We start from the raw sequence: 20,749 nt of genomic DNA, 5'->3' as shown, positions 1-20,749 counted from the left end.
AAGATGACTTTGTTTCAATACCATTCAGCTTCCTTGTCTCCCCACGAAGGATGCTACATCTGCATACCAGGTGATGATGGATGGCAGCACATGCCACTTGGGAATTTATTTAGAGAATATATGTCTTTCAAAACCTAACACACTTCACTTGAAGAGGTTTGTTTTTCCATCCAGAGGCAGACATCATGAATACAATCAATTACTGAAAAAAGGAAGTAGCATGTTGCTGAAAAATGAATAGAGAAAATAATAAAATATAGGAAGAACCGTGACAAGGTAAAAGACTGCTCCTAGGGCCCAGAGCCATCACCGAAAGGAATAATTATGAGTGAGACAAGGCTAAAGACCATGCCTTTTCTATTTATTACCATGTGTTAGTTAGTTACACAATGGGATTTCATTGTGACAGCTTCATAAATACACATAATCAGCCAGATCAATTTTATTCCTTCTATAACTCCCCTTCATAACCTCTTGTACTCTTTATATAGTTTTAACATATTTCATTATTCTGTTTTTAGATACCTCAATCTTATTCACCACTCTCCTACGCAATGTCCTTTGACCTGGCCTTTCCTGCTGATATATAACCTCAAACAGAACTTTTTTTAACGTTATTTTGGGTCAATTGTGGGGCTTGAATTCAGGTTCTGGGAGCTGTCCCTGAACAGCTTTGTGCTCAAGGCTAGCACTGTACCACTTGAGCCACAGTGCCACTTCTGGTTTTTGAGTGGTTAACTGATAAGAGTCACACAGGGACTTTTCTGTCTTTTCTGGCTTCAAACCGGATTTTCAGACCTCAGCCTCCTGAGTAGCTAGGATTACAGGCCTAAGAACTAGATTCTGCATATTAGAGAAACGTGATATTTATCTTTCTTAGTCTGGCTTATTTCATTTAACATGATGGTCTTTATCTAGTCCCATCCATTCTACCTCTCCCCTGCATTTTCTTTCATTATTCTTCATTACGATTTATTTCATTATGAAGTGTTATAAAAATATTCCACTGTGAATTCACACCATATTTTAGAAAATAATCCATTTATTGGTTGATGGGAATTCTGGCTAATTCTTTTATTTTTTGACCATTGTGAATAATGTTGCTGTAAACTAGGAGTGCAGAAATCTTGATTATATATCAGAGGCCATTTGCTTACAATAGAGAAAGAAATGAAGGAATGGTGGTTTAGATATAGTAAGGGCACCATTGGAATACATGTGAAGCTATCTGTGTGTTTGTCTCAAAAGCAAAGCACAGATGTAAAGATATGGAAACAAATTTATTCTTTGGACACAAACAGAACCTCAACATTGGACTTGTCCTTGTCAAGTGCAAGATTTCAAAAGGACGACAACAACAACAAGAAGAAGCCATACGGAAACATATACTTTGAGAAAAAGAAGTTGAATTCCGGATCTTTCCTTTGAGCTCAGACTTTGTGCATGCCAAGAAAAATGATCTGCCAAACTTAGTGCCTCATATTGAAAAGCATTCAGTATGCAATTTTATTTTGTCTTTCATCCAGCAGTGAAGTTTTCTATTAAGTCAAGAAGAATCAGGCCAGCTCTCAAAAGGCATTTTGTTAGTTTCCATAAAGTGTGCTAAAGATTCCAAGTATACAAAGGATGAAGTATCTTTTGCTCTCTTCTGGGAAGTCACAGGCCTAAGTTTTCACTTGTTGTTCTTGGAAACAAAGGAGAATAATATGATACATTTTCTAGCTTTCAAAAGTCAATGGGACTGGGAGTGTGGCTTAGTGGTAGAGTGCTTGCCTTGCATGCATGAAGCCCTGGGTTTGATTCCTCAGTATCACATAAACAGTATCACAGTGGTGCTGTGGCTCAAGTGGTAGAGTGCTAGCCTTGAGGAAATGAAGCTCAGGGACAGTGCCCAGATCCTGAGTTCAAGCCCCAGTACTAACAAAATAGTCAGTGGGCCTCTGACTTTAAACAACAGTCTTCTGTTCCTGCCACTACAAGGAACAGTACTGATACAAGTTTTAGTTTATAATCTTGAAGTCAGGGATCTCGTTAATCAGTTCTGTGATACCTGAGAAATACTATTTAAAGATGCAGTAATGAAAGAATTAGTTGTTCAGTTAGAAGTATATATTTATTTATTTTGTCAGTCCTGGGCCTTGGACTCAGGGCCTGAGCACCATCCCTGGCTTCTTCCCGCTCAAGGCTAGCACTCTGCCACCTGAGCCACAGCGCCCCTTCTGGCCGTTTTCCATATATGTGGTGCTGGGGAATCGAACCCAGAGCTTCATGTGTAGGAGGCAAGCACTCTTGCCACTAGGCCATATTCCCAGCCCTAGAAGTATATCTTAAAAGGTTGAATTGGAATATTAGAATCATTTTCAGTATTGGAAATATGCCTTAATTTGATCTGGACTTTCCCCCAAGCTGTTTCTAGCAAAGATTTTCTAAATATATGCAAAGTGTTCAGCATGAATAAAAGATTATCATCTTCCAGCCCAAGAGAAAAGTAAAAATGTCTTTGGATAGCATTATAAACCTTGCTTTTCTTAACCCTGCATGGATATACATATATTCTGGATGCTTTAGGGTATACTAAGACAGGCTTGGTAGTCCAGGCCTGTAATCTCAGCACTTGGGAGGCTGAGGCAGGAGGATGGTAAGTTTGAGGCTAGCTTGGGCTACATAGAATGATGCTACCTTAAAAACCAACCAACTGAACGACAGACCAATTGACTAGATTCAACCAACCAACTAGCCAGTCAAAAACCAACCAGCCAACTACCCAGTCAATCAGCCAACCAAACAAAACAAAGAGTATCCTGAAAATATACATGTACTTTAAAATTAGGTCAGTAGTGAAAAAAACCAAAGCTATATTATATCCATATTTACTAAAAGCCTTTGTTTATTATTGTTCTCTGTACTTTCCTAGGGAGTAAGCTTGGTAAAGGCAGCAGATAGATGATATCTTTCTTTACTTGCCTCCAAACATCAAATCCACTTCTCACCCCTGTCTTGGTTGTGTTGTTTCAGATCTGTTCAGTTGTGTTGGCTTCCTTATCCCTAAACTGGGAAGTTCAGAGAGCCTGAGATGTCCAGGTTGCCCCTCGTGTGGAATAAGGACTTCCTACCATGGGTCTAGAGAAAAGCCTTAAGGAGTGGGCAGAAGGAAGTGGGTGCCTGGTATTATAGAAAGTAGAAAGTCAGTGTGCAGGGCAATTTGTCATCACTAAAATATGGAACCAACGCAGATGCCCCTCAGTAGATGAGTGGATCAAGAAAATGTGGTGCATATACACAATGGAATTTGATGCTCTATCAGAAACTATGACACTGCTCCATTCGTAAGGAAATGGAAGGACTTGGAAAAAATCATACTAAGTGAAGTGAGCCAGACCCAAAGACACATAGATTGTATGGTTTCCCTCATTGGGAATAATTAGTACACGTCTAGGATAATCTTAGCAGAAGATCACAATAGCTTAATAGCTATGTACATATGAACACATAAGCTAAGTGAAATGAACTTCAAGTTATGGAAACAGATGGTTTATCACTGCTATTGTTATTTTCAACATACTATGTGAAATTATGCCCCCCCCCCCTTTTTTTGTCTTTCTTTCCTGTGGTTTTACTCCTGATGTCACTGTTACTGAATTTGGTACCCTGGATATTGTATGTAACATGTATTGTAACTAGGGAAGGGAAAGGGAATATCAAAATTGAGAGACAAAGGGACTGGGAGTATGGCCTAGTGGTAAAGTGCTCGCTTCATATGTATGAAGCCCTGGGTTTGATTCTTCAGCACCACATATATAGAAAAAGCCGGAAGTGGCGCTGTGCTCAAGAGGTAGAGTACTCGCCTTGAACAAAAAGAAGCCAGGGACAGTGCTCAGGCCCTGACTTCAAGCCCCATGACTGGAAAAAGACCAAAACAAAACAAAAATTGAGAGACAAAGGATATAAAGACAAACCAAGGCAACAGCAATACTTACTAAACTATATGGTGTAAACCAACTGTACAACTCATGGGAAGGAGGGGAATAGGGAAGGGGGAAGGTGGGGGAAAAATGAGGGAAGAGGTAACAAGTTGGATAAGAAACGTACCCACTGCCTTATGTATGAAACTGTAACCCCTCTGTACCTCACTCTGACAATAAAGAAATGGAAAAAAAGTCATTGTACAGGGGACTCCACCACTGCTGCTTCAGGTCAACTTAGAGGTGATCCAGCAGGTAGAGGAGGAGGAGGAAGTTTTGCATTTCCAAGGGTATATTGGATTTTTGAGTAAGAAAATACCAAGTTACGGGATGTGTGTATCATTTAGCAGATTCTGACAGAAGATATAGCTACATATGTGGTATGGAAGGCTTCAATGCATGGCATTTGAGGTGGGCTACAAGCAGCTCTTGCTTAGGCCTCTAAGAAGGGTAAGAGGAATGATAATGGGAATCTAGAAGGTTTTGTGTTTTTTTTTCTTTTTGTCGATTGTGGACTTGGGTGCTGTCCCTGAGCTTTTTTTGTTCAAAGTTAGCCCTCTACCACAGTGGCCACAGTGTTACTTCCAGTTTTTTTGTGGTTACTTGGATATAAGAGTCTCAAGGATTTTCCTGCCTGGGCTGGCTTTCCATGATCCTCAGATCTCAGCCCCTTGAGTAGCTTGGGTTATGGGTATTAGCCACCAGTGCCTGGGTCAGCCATTTCCTTTTTATCATGATCTGTCAATCATTTGCCTTAAATGGACCCAAGGACAACTCTTTTAAGTGATCCAGAATGCTCCTTTTAACCTTCTCACATAAGTGATGCTGAGAATTGTAGATGATAAACATAGAAACTTTTGGAGAAAGCCTAGAATTATTTTTAGCATCAGGATTGTATATAAATGTGACTCTATTTTTGTATTCATCCATCAATGAACCCCCAAACAAGTTCAGTGCTTATAAAACTGATAGGAGCAAACACAGCCCTCCATAGGCAAGGAAATAGTTAAGATGCCATTGCTGTGGTAGTGGTAAATAGAAACTATTAACCCTATCACAGCTATCTACAGTTCTTGTTGACATAGCAGTAAATTCAATTAAAATGTGTTAAATAAATAGATGGAATATGGATTCCAGATCGCTACTGAGATCTGTTTAGCTTTCTTGTAGAAGTCTGAAGTTATAACGTTACTTCACTGCAAGTGCTGCTAGAATTTGTGGAAATGAATTTAGGATCCACGTGACTTGGGTACATCCAGTATCTGCCATTCTATTTTAGGATTTTTTTCCTCTACTTGGCATCTGCCAGCATCATGCTAATACAACTGTTATTTCCTACTACCAGTGCCAATGGCATTTGGTTACTATGATCACCAAAGCTATCACCCTCGCTCTGCTTCTCTCCTGGTGCTAGGAGTGATTTGCTGAGCAGCTGTGGGGTTGTCAAAGGAGGAACAGTCCTTCGGTTATCATTCCTAGAGAAGTTGTGCTTCCCATCTTCCCTGAATGATCAGATGTCCTGTTTCTCATGGGACTAAAAGCAATGCTCTTAACCTGGCACTAACTCTACCTATATGTATGGTTGGATGGTTTTAAATTATATGTGCTGAATTGAGGGTTCTGGACCCTCTCTGTGCAGAGCTAGCTGGAAATGAGTGGACATTTTTCAGTGAGCCTCAATAAATGATCAATGAGAGCTAGTAGGTAAATACTATGGTTTGGGGCTAGGAAGGTGACTTAGTGGTAGAGGGCTTGCCTAGCATGCATGAAACCCTGGGTTCGATTCCTCAGTACCACACAGACAGAAAAAGCTAAAGTGGCTCTTTGGCTTAAGTGGTAGAGTGCTGGCTTTGAGCAAAAGAAGGTTAGGTACAGTGCTTAGGCCCTGCGTTCAAGTCCCAGGACTGGCACACCCCCCCCCACCAAAAAAAAAAGCTCCTATGGCTTTGTGTGGAAACTGCAAAAACAAGCTACTTTCACATGTTGCTGCAAAGCTGACATTTTGCTATTGCTTTGCTGTCTTTGTGTTATGAATGTCACACATCCACTACTATGTTATTATTGCAATAAAGTCCTCACCCAAACAATTCTGACTCTACCTCCCTGAGTGAAATAATCACACGGAATTGAATTGTGTTGCTAAACTGCCAATGTGTTTTTACTGCTTTCTTGTTGGTTTCAATGATTTCATTATAATTATGAGCGCAAAACACCATACATTTTGCTCCCACCCATAATCTGTGTTCTCATGCAGTCCTCTTTCAAAGTTGAATTCTAATGCTTCCTGAAGTAGAAGAGAAATATTTTTCTTTCAACTTGAAACCTGTGGGAAAAAACTCAACCAAGCTTTCAGTGCTCCTAAAATTTTTTTGAAGTGCAAGCATTGTTGATTTATTGAATGTGATTCATTTCCAATTCTAGTTTGATATGGAGCTACCAAGAAGCAATTTCATGGAAAGAATTAGGCAGTCTTTCTTGTTTGGTCTTCAGTTCATTTATCTGTGTAAAGGTTTATGCTTTTTGTATGTATTTCAATTTTTTAAATTAATGCCCTGGTTCAAGTTTCTCAGTGACATATGTAGTTGGAGATTTCTTCTTAGTCTTTGCTCTATTAAACATCCAAGCACATATAGTAATTACAGGACTGCAAAATGGAATCAGAATAATATGTATATCATTTATATAATTTAAATATTAAAATAAAATATAACTATAACTATAAAATATAAATATTAAAATAAAGATATTAATATATTTTCGTTTAGAAGTTTTCTGTTTTTCTTGAGTCAAACTTGCAGGTTCAAAGGGAAATTCTGGTGTCTATAACTACAAGTAAACACATTGGATGGTAAAAGATAAAAACTATACTGGGACATGATAAATTATATAGATCTCTAGACATTCACACAGTGAGACTAAGGGAGAATATTCTTAGGAGAGGATCAAAAAACCTCAATAGCTATGTGCTATTGATATAAAATTATATCATATAATCATATAAAATTATATTTACTAAAATGAACTCCAAGAAGTGGAAACAAGTTTCCTTTTTTGTTGTTGTTTCTTATTTGTTTTTTCCTTTTTTTTTTTGGTTACTGTTTTTGTTTTCTGTGCCTTTTGTCTTTTCTTTCTTTCTTTCTCTCTTTCTTTTCCTTTCTCTTTCTCTCTTTCTTTTCCTTTCTCTTTCTTTCTTTCTTTCTTTCTTTCTTTCTTTCTTTCTTTCTTTCTTTCTTTTTCTTTCTTTTCTTTCTTTTGTTTCTTTTTTTTGGGTTTGAACTCAGGGCCTGAGCACTGTCCTTGGCTTATTTTGCTCAAGGCTCGCACTCTACCACTTGAGCCACCGCGCTACTTCTGGCTTTTTCTGTTTATGTGGTACTGAAGAATCAAACCCAGGGCTTCATGTATGTGAGGCAAGCACTCTACACTAGGTCATATTCCCAGTCCTGTACCTTTTAGTCTTGTTTTTAAGTTTATTTGTTTTTCAGAGGGTCAGGGGAGCACCAACAGAGTGGCACAAAGGCTAAACAAATGCAGCAGTGATACTCATTAGACACCATGTTGAAAATGAACTATACAACTTGTGGGTAGGAATGTGAGAGAAAAATTGAGAGGGGGGAGGGAAGGGATGGCATTGTTTAAAAGAAATGTATTCATTATCTGACTTAAGTAACTGTAACCTCTCTGTACATTACCTTTGCAATAACAATTAAAAATATATTAAAAAAGGGAAATTCTCAAAGCCAATCAATTCTAGTTTTGATGTTTGTTTTTTATAGCCTCCTTTGTACCTATTATCTAAGAAACTTGCTGAAGATGCCTTGAAAATAGCATTGTTGATTTTGTGCATGGTGGTAGCTGTTATCATGATCACTCTCCTTGAAAGTGGAGCTATGGCTCCAGTGATAAAACTCCACCCTTGAGCAAACATGCTAAAGGAAAGCACCCAGGCCCTAAGTTCAAGCCCCAGTACCAGAATTAACTAAATAATAAATCATCTTCCTTGTGAATATTGCTGACAGGCTATTCTAAACATCAACTATTCCATTACTGTAGAGTATGGTTAAGAATTCTCGAGATGTGTCATACTTTAAAAAATATCTCTTTCATTTATTTTTTGTTTATGTGATTCTGCGGAATCAAACCAGTGTTTCATGCATGCTAGGCAGACTCTCTACCACTAAGTCACATTTCCAGCCTCGACATGATATAATTTTTAGCATTATGTTCTGTTTTTACCATGTACATATTCCTATCATACTGACGCTGTACACGCAGAGTGCCCATATCTACAAAAGCAAGGCAGGAAAATAATATCTCTTAATTTTTCTCCTTACAACGCCTTCCTGTACACTGAGGATGTGAATCAATTTTATGGTGAAATAATGCTAATAAATAGATCTCTCCTTATTAACAGAGATGCTGCAAAGCATTTCATAAAACAAGTAGAGTAGATTGTGTTTTATAGTAGTATTGGCAATATGTCATGTTGCACATATTCTCTCTGTAAATAAGTTTATCATAATTTTTAAAAAATCCTTTAATGAATACTGGAGATTTCACTCACAAGACCCTACCCTCAGTTTCAAGCTGAAGAGGCTAATGTGATACACACAGAGGTGATGAGCAAAGAGTCTGACCTGTGAGAGAAAGCTGTTTATCTTAGAACTGTTGAAAGAATGGCTGTGATTCTGTAAGACTTGGAGCTGCTACTGCTGTAAAAAATATCTGAGAAAATCAAGATATTTAGTGAAAGCTTTATTTTACCTTATAGTTTCCGTTCTTGGCTGTCTGGCCTGTTGTGTTTGGCCTGTAGTATGACAAAAAATATGTGGTGATGGAAGCAAGAGGAATCTGCCCACCTTATCATGTCCAGGAAGCTGAGAGAGAGGAAGAGGCCAAGGTCTAATTATTCCCTTCAAGGATATGCCTTCAATGACCTGACTTCCTTCCATGCAGGTTCCATCATCTATCCTAGCTGAGATCAGAATGCTTGAGATCTGGGGATTGGGGTTCAAAGACAGCCTTGGGCAGGGAAATCTGAAATGACTATCTCCAAATCAATCACTCCAAAAGCCACAAGTGGAGCTGTGGTTCAAGTGGTAGGGTGCCAGACTTGAGTGGAAAAAGCTAAGGGACATTGCTTTGGCCCTGAGTTTAAGCCCCTGTACCACATGCCCATACAAAAAATCTTCTAAATTATAGTAGGAGGTATTTGAGGTGACTTCCATTTTTAAATAGAGAGGTTTTCAAGTTATTTTCAATTCTCATATCTGGACTATTCTGCTACAATATCATAATGTTTGAGTTCTTACTTCCTTCTGACTTTACAGTGCCTGCTGCTCTGCATGTTAATAATAGCAAATTAAATGCCATGTTTCCAAAAAAAGATTCTGGTGCAGGGTAGGAGTTGAATTGACATTTATTGAATTTTTTCTGTAAACTCAGAATTGACTTCAGCAGACTGCAAAAGCAATGTATTTGATGATAAAGATAAACTGGCTGCCCCCCCTTTTTTTTTTTTTACTAGATTGCCCTCTTGAAATGATGGAATTGAAACAAACTCATTTTATTAATACTCAGCTAAAGGGAGAAGCTAGCCTGTCCATCTGACTTTTGTATTTATAAATAGCTATATTTACAAAAAGAATGTATGGATTCTATTCATCCTGATGATTGGAGGCTTAATGACATTACAGTTCCTTCTATTATTTGGTGCAATGAATCTTTAAAGTAAAACGTGATTTTGACATCAATTGAGAAAACAATACTATATTTATGAATAGATATAATATGTTATATATTATATCTATTACATCTATATTATAGCTATTCATAAATATAGTACTAATACTAGAGACTGACGTACGATCCCATACAAAAGACCTTATATTTTTGTCTAAACAGCTGAGAATTGCAAACTAAGGGTATTTAGGTTGACCTAGACTCATTCTTCCTCTGGTATGACTGGATTTCCCCCAATTTCATAATTGCAATCCTAACCCTTGAGGTGATGGCATTAGAAAGTGGGCTTTTTGGAAGTTGTTGCCCTTCTGAATGGACTCTGTGTCTCTAGTAAAGAGATGTAAGGAAGCTCATTTGCCATCACACAAAGAAGGACATAGTGCAAAGTCTGCATTTGAATCAGGAAATATGTCCCTATGAGGCACTGTATTTTCTAGATCCTTTTTTTTTTTGTCCTGGTCTTCGAGCTTGAGCTCAGGGTTAGACTCTGTCCCTGACTCTCTTTTTTGCTTAAGGCTAGCACTCTACTATTTAAGCCACAGTGCCACTTCTAGCATTCTTGGTGTTTGGTTGGAGGTAAGAATCTCACGGGCTTACCTGCCCAGGCTGGCTTCAAAGCAGGGTCCTTAGAGCTCATCCTTCTGAGTAGTTAGGATTATAGACGTGAGCCACTGGCGATTGATAGGCTCCTCCAGACCTTTGATATTCAATTTCATAGTATCTACAACTGTGAGAAATCAATTTCTCTTGCCTGTGAGGACATTTTGTTACACTAGCTTTAATGAAGAGAATTGCAAAGAACACAAATTCCAGCCATATACACAGTGGTAGTCCTTTATTGTAAGCTATGAATTTGTAATTTAAGTTTATTTATTTATCACCTGGGAAATTTGTTTGGGATTCAATCCTCAGCTACTTACTTTATCACAATTAAGTCTAAGTTGTGTAAACCTTATTGAGCATCTTTTAGCAAATACTAATCATAGTCCTGAGAATATTGCAATGAATAAAATCAACAAAGCCCTTGCTCTTATAGACCTTATGTTCAAGTGTGATAATAATGTTTATTTTTAGACCTAAAAGTGTCCTTGAAAATCATTTATGTCTATCCCCTCATTTCAATGATCAGAAAATAAATTCTTTTAAAGAAAAAAAATCACCCATCTTAAGCCAGACAGTTAGTTAATAGGAACGTTAAAGTTTAAAGCTAGGTTTTCACACTGACTGTCAGCAAGAAGAGGAAGGTGACAAAAGTGACAAACTAATTTTTTTTTTATGGGAAACTGTGTGTTTCTGGCAAAGAGGAAGGAGAACCACTTACATTAGTCAAGGCCACCCAAGGAGAAAGCAAACTGAAAAGACTATATAATTCATGTAGTTGCTCATTATTCTACTTTGGTTCCCCAAACTATGAAAATGTGTAGAAGAGAAATTGCAAGGGCATTTTCTAAACCACATAATGACAATACATAATCAGAAAATGAAAGCAATCAGAGAATCATTACCCAGTTAAGTAATTCTTAGTCAATTTTAAAGATATTGATTATCTCTGATATTGGTATTGCTGCTTAATTAACAAAAGAGCAATTTAACCATGGGAAAGAATTTGAAATATAGACCACTTCAATTATTGTAAAAAAAAAATCTTGTGTTTGGTCTAAGAAATAATTTAACAAATTATAAAGTGCTGTAATCCCCAAGAAAATTTTCTTTTGTCCTACCAGTCCTCAGCAAAAAGCATTGTTTGAAGTCCAGGTTCATGGACTTAGCTCCATCTTTTACTATTATTATACTAATTTTGCTAGCTCTGGATCAATGTAATTTTTGTTCAAACACTAGGGCTTAAACTCAGCTTTTTCTATCAAGGTTAACCAACTATTACTTGAGCCATTTCTGTCTTTTTTGCTGGTTAATTGGAGATTCTCATAGAATTCCCTGCTTAGACTGCCTTTGAACTGTGATTCTCAGCCCTCGGCCTCCTGAGTAGCTAGCATTACAGTTGTGAGCTATTGATGCCAGGTTTATTAGACCAACTTTGACAATAACAGTATCCTTTCTATACTTCTATTTTATCTTACAACAACACTCTCCTCATATATCACAGATAATTTCAAATAGATGTGCACAAAACACATTTTAAAGCAGGAAAGTGCACACTCAACTAGTTATTAACATTTAATATACATATGAATCTGTCACATCCATGCAGAAGTTCACTTAGTCCAAAGCATTCCTCTGACCAATATATTCTGCTTTTTCACTTGAGTCTTAATGAACACATAACCAGGCCCTTCCCTGTTACTATATTAGGACTAGGAAAGAATGTGTTACACCTCTGGGTGGGTGAAATGTGAGGTGAAAGAACTTTGTCTTCATTATTCATCAATGCATTTTCCAGTTATTTTCCCCTCCAGATCTTACATAATATAATGGTCATGAAGCCATAATACTTCCTGTTTAAATTCTTAAAAAAATTTTTTTTTATTGTCAAACTGATGTACAGAGAGGTTACGGTTTCATACATTAAGCTTTGGATACATTTCTTGTACTGTTTGTTACCTCCTCCCTCATTCCCCCCTCCTCCTCCCCTTTCCCTTTCCCCCCATGAGGTGTTCAGTTGATTTACACCAAGCAGTTTTGCAAGTATTGCTTTTGTAGTCGTTTGTCTTTTTACCCTGTGTCTCTCGATTTTGGTATTCTCTTTCAGTTTCCTAGTTCTAATACCAGTATACATGGTTTCCAATGTACTAAGATAAAATACAGAGATAGTGCGAGTACAACCACAGGAAGAGGATACAAGAGGATTATCAACAATAGAAGCTAAGGCTTCACATCCCATGTTGAAAGTAATTACAACAGTAATATAATAGTCGTTTCCATACCATGGAGTTCATTTCACTTAGCATCATCTTATGTGTTCATAAGGTTATAGCTATTGGGCTCTTGTGATCCTGCCCTGTGACTAGCCTAAACCTGTGCTAATTGTTCCCTATTAGGGAAACCATAGAGTCCATGTTTCTTTGGGTCTGGCTAACTTCACTTAGTATAATTTTTTCCAAGTCCTTCCATTTCCTTATGAATGGGGCAATGTCATTATTTCTGATAGAGGCATAAAATTCCATTGTGTATATGTATCACATTTTCCTGATCCATTCATCTACTGAGGGGCATCTGGGTTGGGTCCATATTTTAGCTATGACAAATTGTGCTGCAATGAACATTGTTGTTCTGGTGGCTTTAGCGTGTTCTTGTTTGTGGTCTTTTGGGTAGATGACCAAAAGTGGGGCATCTGGGTCATAGGGGACCTCTATGTTTAGCCTTCTGAAGAATCTCCATATAGCTTTCCAGAGTGGCTGAACCAGATTACCTTCCCACCAACAATGAAGTAGGGTTCCCTTTTGGCCACATCCCTTCCAGCATTTGTTATTGTTGGTTTGCTTGATATAGGACATTCTTACTGGGATGAGATGGAATCTCAATGTTGTTTTGATTTGCATCTCTTTTATGGCCAGTGATGTAGAGCACTTTTTCATATGTCTCTTGGCCATTCTCATTTCCTCATCAAAGAAGTCTCTTTTTAAGTCTTTAGCCCACTTGTTGAGGGGGCTTTTGGTTCTTTGTGGTTTTGTTTTGGAGGAAGGTAATTTTTTTAGTTCTGCATATATTTTAGATATAAGGCCTTTGTGTGTTATATGGCCAGTAAAGATCTTCTCCTAGTCTGTGGGCTTTCTGTTTATCTTGCAAGCTATGTCCTTTGCTGTGCAGAAGCTCTGCAGTTTGATGCAGTCCCATTTGTCCAACCTTTCTTTGATTTGTAGCATTTTTGGGTCTTTTTTAAGGAAGTTCCATCCTGTGCCAAGGAGCCCAAGCATTTCTCCTACTCCTTCCTTTAATGTTTTTAGGGTATGTGTTTTATTTTTTTTATTCAAAATTTTTATTATCAAACTGATGTACAGAGAGGTTACAGTTTCATACGTTAGGCATTGGATACATTTCTTGTTTTATGTGTTTTAATTTTGAGGTCTTTGATCCATTTGGAATTGGTTTTGGTGCAGGATCTAGTTTGGTGAGGATCTAGTTTTAGTTTGTTGCAGGTGTTGAACCAGCTTTGCCAGCACCATTTGTTAAAGAGGCTATCTTTCTTCCATCCTATTTTTTTTAGCTCCTTTATCAAAGATTAAGTAGGCATAGTTTTGTGGGTTCATTTTTGGGTCTTCAATTCTGTTCCCTTGGTCTTCAGGCCTGTTCCTGTGCTAATACCAACGTGTTTTTATTACTGTAGCTTTATAATACAGCTTGAAGTTGGGTATTGTAATTCCTCCAGCACTGTTCTTTCTGCTTATTCTTTCTTGTTCTTTCTGCTTATTTTTTTGCTATTGTGTGTCTTTTATTGTTCCATATGAATTTCTGGATTGCTTCCTCTATTTCATTAAAAAATGGTTTTGGGATATTGTTGAGTATTGCATTGAATTTGTAGGTAGCCTTTGGCAATATTGCCATTTTGATTATATTAAGCCTCCCAATCCAGGAGCATGGTAGGGTCATCCATTTCCTTCGTTCTGCATTAATTTCGTTTTTCATGTTTTTATAGTTCTCATCATAGAGGTCTTTCACTTCTTTGGTTAAGGTTTATGGAATTCGACCAAGATGAGTACACAAAGTACCAGCTCCTTTGGGACACAGCAAAGGCAGTACTCAGAGGGAAATTTATATCTCGGAGTGCCTATACCAACAAACTAGAGAAACAGCAACTCAACAACTTAAGGAAGCACCTAATCTCTTTGAAAGAGAATAACAAGCCAAACCCAAGTCAATAGATGGAAGGAAATGATTAAAATCAACACAGAATTAAATGAATAAGAGACAAAAAAAAAATCCAAAGAATCAACAAAACAAAGAGTTGGTTCTTTGAAAAAATTAACAAGATAGACAAACCCCTAGCAAACCTGATAAAAAAACTAAGGCAGCACACCCAAATAAACAAGATCAGAGATGAAACAGGTAACTCACCACAGAAACAACCAAAATTCAGAACACAATAAGGGACTATTTTGCAAACCTTTATGCCAACAAATTCGAGAACCGGGAAGAAATGGATGATTTCCTAGAAAAATTTGATATCCCCAAACTCAACCATGAAGATTTTAACCTTCTAAACAGACCCATATCCAGCATTGAAATAGAAATGACAATAAATGATCTCCCATCCAAGAAAAGCCCAGGTCCAGATGAATTCACAGCACAATTCTACAAGGCCTTCAAAACAGAACTCACACCAATATTTCTCAAACTCTTCATTGAAATTGAAAGAGAAAATTCACTAGCAGACACATTCTATGAGGCCAGTATAACCATCATCCCAAAACCAGGCAAGGACTCATCACGGAAAGAGAACTATAGACTGATTTCCCTGATGAACATAGATGCAAAAATTCTCAACAAAATTCTGGCCAATCCACTTCAACAGTTCATAAAAAAAAATCATGCACCATGATCAAACTGGATTCATCCCAGGGATGCAAAGTTGGTTCAACATACACAAGTCAATTAATGTAATCCACCACAACAACCAGAGCAAGGTAAAGAACCACGTGGTTATATATCTGGATGCAGAAAAGGTGTTCAATAAAATCCAGCACCCATTTATGATAAAAACCCTGGAAAAACTGGGGTTCCAGGGAACACTCCTGAATATAACCAAGGCAGTTTATGACAAACCAACAGCAAGCATAATTCTAAACGGTGAAAAGCTAAAGCCATTCCCTTTAAAATCAGGAGCAAGACAGGATGTCTGCTCTCTCCCATTCTCTTCAACATAGTACTAGAATTCCTAGCCAGAGCAATTAGGCAAGAAGAAAATATAAAGGGGATCCAAATAGGAAAAGATGTAGTTAAACTTTCTCTCTTTGCAGATGACATGATCCCATACTTAAAGAACCCCATAGACTCTACCCCCAAGCCACTAGAGCTGATCCAAAACTTTGGCAAAGTTGCAGGATATAAAATAAACCTTCAAAAATCAACGGCCTTTCTCTACGTTAATGACCCAAACGCCGAGGCTGAAATCAGGAAAGCAGCTCCCTTTGCAATAGCCTCAAAAAACATAAAATACCTGTTTAAATTCTTATAAAAATGTCAGTACTTCAGCTAGACCAAGCCCATGATATTTTTCTGTATTTCAAAATCTTTGAAATGTGCAGGTGGAATCCTTTGATTATTCAAGAAGTGCTGCCCCATTACTTGAGGTGGTCTTATAACATCCACCTGGCAAGAAACTAATTTCCCCTATTTTGTTTCCTCGTTCATCACTCTTCTACCAGTGGGCTTTCCAGATTTTCTTTGGACTGTAATTTGTTCCATTTTTAAACAAATTGTACGTGTTTGTCAAAAATCTCCTGTAGTATTTACACATTATGAATTCTAAACACTGGTACACTTTCTGGCTTTCTCTTATCTGTAATTCATCTCCAATTTCCCAGAGGCTGAGATGATTTGCAGAATTTAGATTGAACAGTAGCTCAAATTAAGCCAAATCAGATATAATTTTAGAGGATAAGTGTGTAGGCAAAGGTTCCATTTAAGTTCTGCTTCTTTCATAACTCTGAAAATAGTTTTCCCCCAAATTCATCTAGCTGGGTGAATTATTCACTGATTTCTAATTTCTGCTTTCCTACCATTGTAGATTGTATGGCAGTAATACATCACTCAATTCATTTTCCAGTTACACTAATTTCCTCAAACATACATAAATTGGACCTCAGAATGCTCTGATGGAAACAGAATTTTTGAAAAGGCTTCCTGGATCATTTACCAATCAGATTTTAATTTTTCCTATAGTAAATGTATACATAATCACTCATTAAATTCTCACTGATTTTAAGTGAATAGAAAGGTTGGGGATAATTAGCACAGGTTTAGGCAAGTCACAGCAGAGGATCACAAGAGCCCAATAGCTATACCCTTATGATCACATAAGATGATGCTAAGTGAAATGAACTCCATGTTATGGAAACGATTGTTATATCACAGTTGTAACTACTTTCAATGTCCCATGTGTATCTGTAGCTTCTACTATTGATGATGTTCTTGTATCACCTTCCTGTGGTTGTATCTACACTATCTCTGTAATCTTATCTGAGTATATTGGAAACCGTGTATACTGGTATTAGAACTAGGAAATTGAAAGGGAATACCGAAATCGAGAGACACAGGGTAAAAAAAGACAAACAACTACAAAAGCAATACTTGCAAAACTGTTTGGTGTAAGTGAACTGAACAACTCATGGGGGAAAAGGGAAAGGGGGAGGAGAGAGGGGGAAATGAGGGACGAGGTAACAAACAGTACAAGAAATGTATCTAATGCCTAAAGTATGAAACTGTAACCTCTCTGTACATCAGTTTGATAATAAAAATTTGAAAAAAGAAGAAAGGTTGGGGAGAAGTGTTTGTTAGTTGGGAATGGAAGAAGAAAATAGGAATAAGTATAATGCACAGGTTTGAAAGTAGATTTTAAAAACCAGAGATGTTTGAGTGATGTTCAGAGATCCAAAATAGAACTTGGGGTGAGTCACAGCTCAGACTATTTAACCAATATTGTGTTTTGAGAGGAATCAGGTTCTTAAAGACTTTCTCAACATAGGTAGTTGAGTCCATATTCTGACAACAGTTGAATGCATGATTTTCAGAGTCTGAGGACCTCTTTTCCAGGAGAGATCTTCAGAGAAGGACTTACTCAAGGGGCTGTGATGAGTTAGTGAGAAGACAGTGTGAGGAGGGTAGGGATAAATAGCAGACCACAGGAGGAAGTACAAAGAGAGGTGACATGTTAGTGAATTAAACAGTCTGGCTTTGTAGACTCTCTGCTTCCCATTTTCACATCTTGAAGGTCAGAGTCTTTGTTGGTGGCTGGATACTGATGATCAAGACACAGGAAGCCATCTTTTAGGAGCATCATGCTCACGGTAGCATTGGAGACCTAAGGCTGGGGCTGGAATATAAGTCTCAAAACAAAACAAAGGCTGGATTTCAGAGAGATGCTGATAGTTGAAAGCATACAAAAACTGTTTGCATGAAGAAAGATACTTTTTAAGGTTTCAAAGTTAACAGGAAACAGGCAAATTTCACATGAGGCAAGATCTCACAGACATATGTTTTAAAAAATGAATACAAAGAACACAGAGCATACTTTTGAACCACAAAGTGTGCTGTTTTTTTTTCATGAAGAATTTAACATTTTCATCTTTTAACACTTCCAGATAGAAAAGGTTGGGTCATATACAAAGGAAAGCATTTTTGCCTCAAAAGGAAGGGCAAGAAATTCAGGCACAGAAAGGCCGTTCCTATCTTTATGCAAAGGCCAGTCGCACAGCACAGCCAATCAGAGTGGATTAAAGGGAAAGCCAGTGGGAGACTTTTGATCTAGACTTTCATAGCAAATATCCCTGTTGAAAATAAGACCAGAGAGATAACATTTACATAACTAGGACCCTAGGACTATTTAATTTATGATTTCTAGCATCTAGAACTAACCACTTCCTTACATGTATTAAGAGTGCCATCCAAAGCTCACAAGCTATTCTTTTGGCTACTTTTTTTTTTCTTCAAGAGTTTATTCAAATGAAAAACGGTGTCTCTGGAGGTGGAACACTTCCAGTTCCAGATCCACACCCTGTATCTGAACAGATGAAAAAGAAAACACATAACTGGTAATTTGATTTTTGGTTCTATCTTTTCTTTTCAACAAAGATAACAATTATATATTTAAGAAAACATTGCTACTGAAAGCATAAAAAATATAACAGCTGAAAGAAATGATTGGGTTTCTTTGGCATTAGCAACAGGCATTCATCTTAAGGTATGAAGCATCAGAAAGGATAGCTTCCTAGTGTAATGTCATTGCATCTCATTTTTGTTGTAATGAAAGATATTTTGATCAGTATAAGGCCAAATTGATAAGGTCAACTCATGCTTTTACATATAAAGCAGTTTTAATGTCTATTACACATTGCAGTATACCATATCCCTCAAAATAAGTGGAAAATTGCATTCGTTAGTGGAGCATTGTAGGGACCAGAAATGGAGTGAAATTAAGTTACTCTTTTCTATATTTTTATGCTACTGCAATTGTTCTAAAGAAATGTCACAAACAGTGATTAATGTACAGCTGAGCCATTAGGAATAATTTATTTTGGGGCTGTGATATAGTGAGGAACATACACATATTTATTAGTGTCATGAATCTATCTGGAAAGTATGATATGAATGATGGTTCTAATCAATTTCCAAAAGAAGAGGAAAACATGACAGGTATTTAAGTGATAGTAATCCTTTACTTCAATTTTTTTCCTACAAAAATCGGTGGATTTTAGCTGTGGCATTCTTAATCTTTCTGTTCTTATATGTGTGAGACACTCACAGGTAACTCTGATTCTAACTGAAGTGAAAAAATTCTCTCCTTTGGTTAAATGTGCAATTACATGTGAACAGTCATAAGACAAAATGTGATAGAAAATAGAAATACTTCAAAGCAGAAGAAAATTTTGTAGGCTTCAATCCAACTTGGGCCTTTTATTTGTTATAAAAAGTGATTAAGGGAGTGAAGACAAAAGTGGTCAGTTTCACACAACAACATGGGATAAGGTCATTATCAAGTTCTGAGGACCCAAAGATGTTAACGGACTCACAAACCTGTAATGACTGTCATGTGAACATTAATCACACATATCAAATCTAGAAAAATTATATGTAATTTTTTATTGTGAAAGTGAAGTAAAGAGGGATTACAGTTTCATATGTAAGGCAGTGATTACATTTCTTGTTCAACTCTCCTCCCTCATTTTCTCCCCTTCCCCCTTTCGTTCTCTCCCCCATGAGTTGTACAGTTGGTTTACACCAAACAATTTTTGCAAGTATCACTTTTGTAGTCATTTGTCTTTTTATCCATTGTCTCTCGATTTTGATATTCCCTTTCTCTTCCTGAGTTCTAATACTCATATATACAGTACCCAGGGTACTCAGATGAGATACAGTGATAGTGGGGTTACAACCACAGGAAGGGAATACAAGAGAAACAAACACAAAAAGGTATGGTTTCACATGGCATGTTGAAAATAATTATAACAATGATGTAACACTCATTTACATAACATGGAGTTCATTTCACTTAGCACCATTTTATAAGGGCATAGCTACTGGGCTATTGTTATCATCTGCTATGACTCGCCTAAACATGTACTAAATATTCCCTAAGAGGGAAACCACAGAGTCCATGTTTCTTTGGGTCTGGCTCACTTCACTTAGTATGACTTTTCCCAAGTCCTTCAATTTCCTTACGAATGAGTCAATGCCATTCTTTCTGATAGAGGCATAGAATCCCATTGTGTATATGTACCACATTTTCCTGATCTACTCATCTACTGAGGGGCATCTAGGTTGGTTCCATATTTTAGCAATGTTAAGTTGTGCTGCGATGAACATTGTTGTGCTGGTGGCTTTAGTGTGGTCATGCTTATAATCTTTTGGGTAGATGCCCAAAAGTGGGGCTTCTGGGTCATAGGGGAGCTCTATGTTTAGCCTTCTGAGGAACCTCCATACCACTTTCCAGAGTGGTTAAACAAGTTTGCATTCCCATCAACAATGTAGTAGGGGTCCCTTTTGGCCACATCCACTCCAGCATTTGTTACTGTTAGTTTTTTGATAATGGAATTCTTACTGGGGTGAGGTGGAATCTCAGTGTTGCTTTGATTTGCATTTCTTTTATGGCCAGTGATGTAGAGCACTTTTTCATATGTCTCTTGGATGTTCTCCTTTCCTCTTCAGAAAGTCTCTTTTTAGGTCTTTACCCACTTGTTGAGAGGGCCCTTGGTTCTTTGAGGATTTGTTTTGGAGGAATTTAATTTTTTGAGTTCTGCATTGTATGGCCAGTAAAGATCTTCTCCCAATCTGTGGGTTTTCTGTTTATCTTGCAAGCTATGTCCTTTGGCGTGCAGAAGCTCTGCAGTTTGATGCAGTCCAATTTTCCCAACCTTTCTTTGACTTATTGCATT

The sequence above is a fragment of the Perognathus longimembris genome, chromosome 7, assembly GCF_023159225.1.
Source record: "Perognathus longimembris pacificus isolate PPM17 chromosome 7, ASM2315922v1, whole genome shotgun sequence".
NCBI lineage: Eukaryota > Metazoa > Chordata > Mammalia > Rodentia > Heteromyidae > Perognathus > Perognathus longimembris.
Note: the sequence above shows the minus strand (reverse complement) of the source record.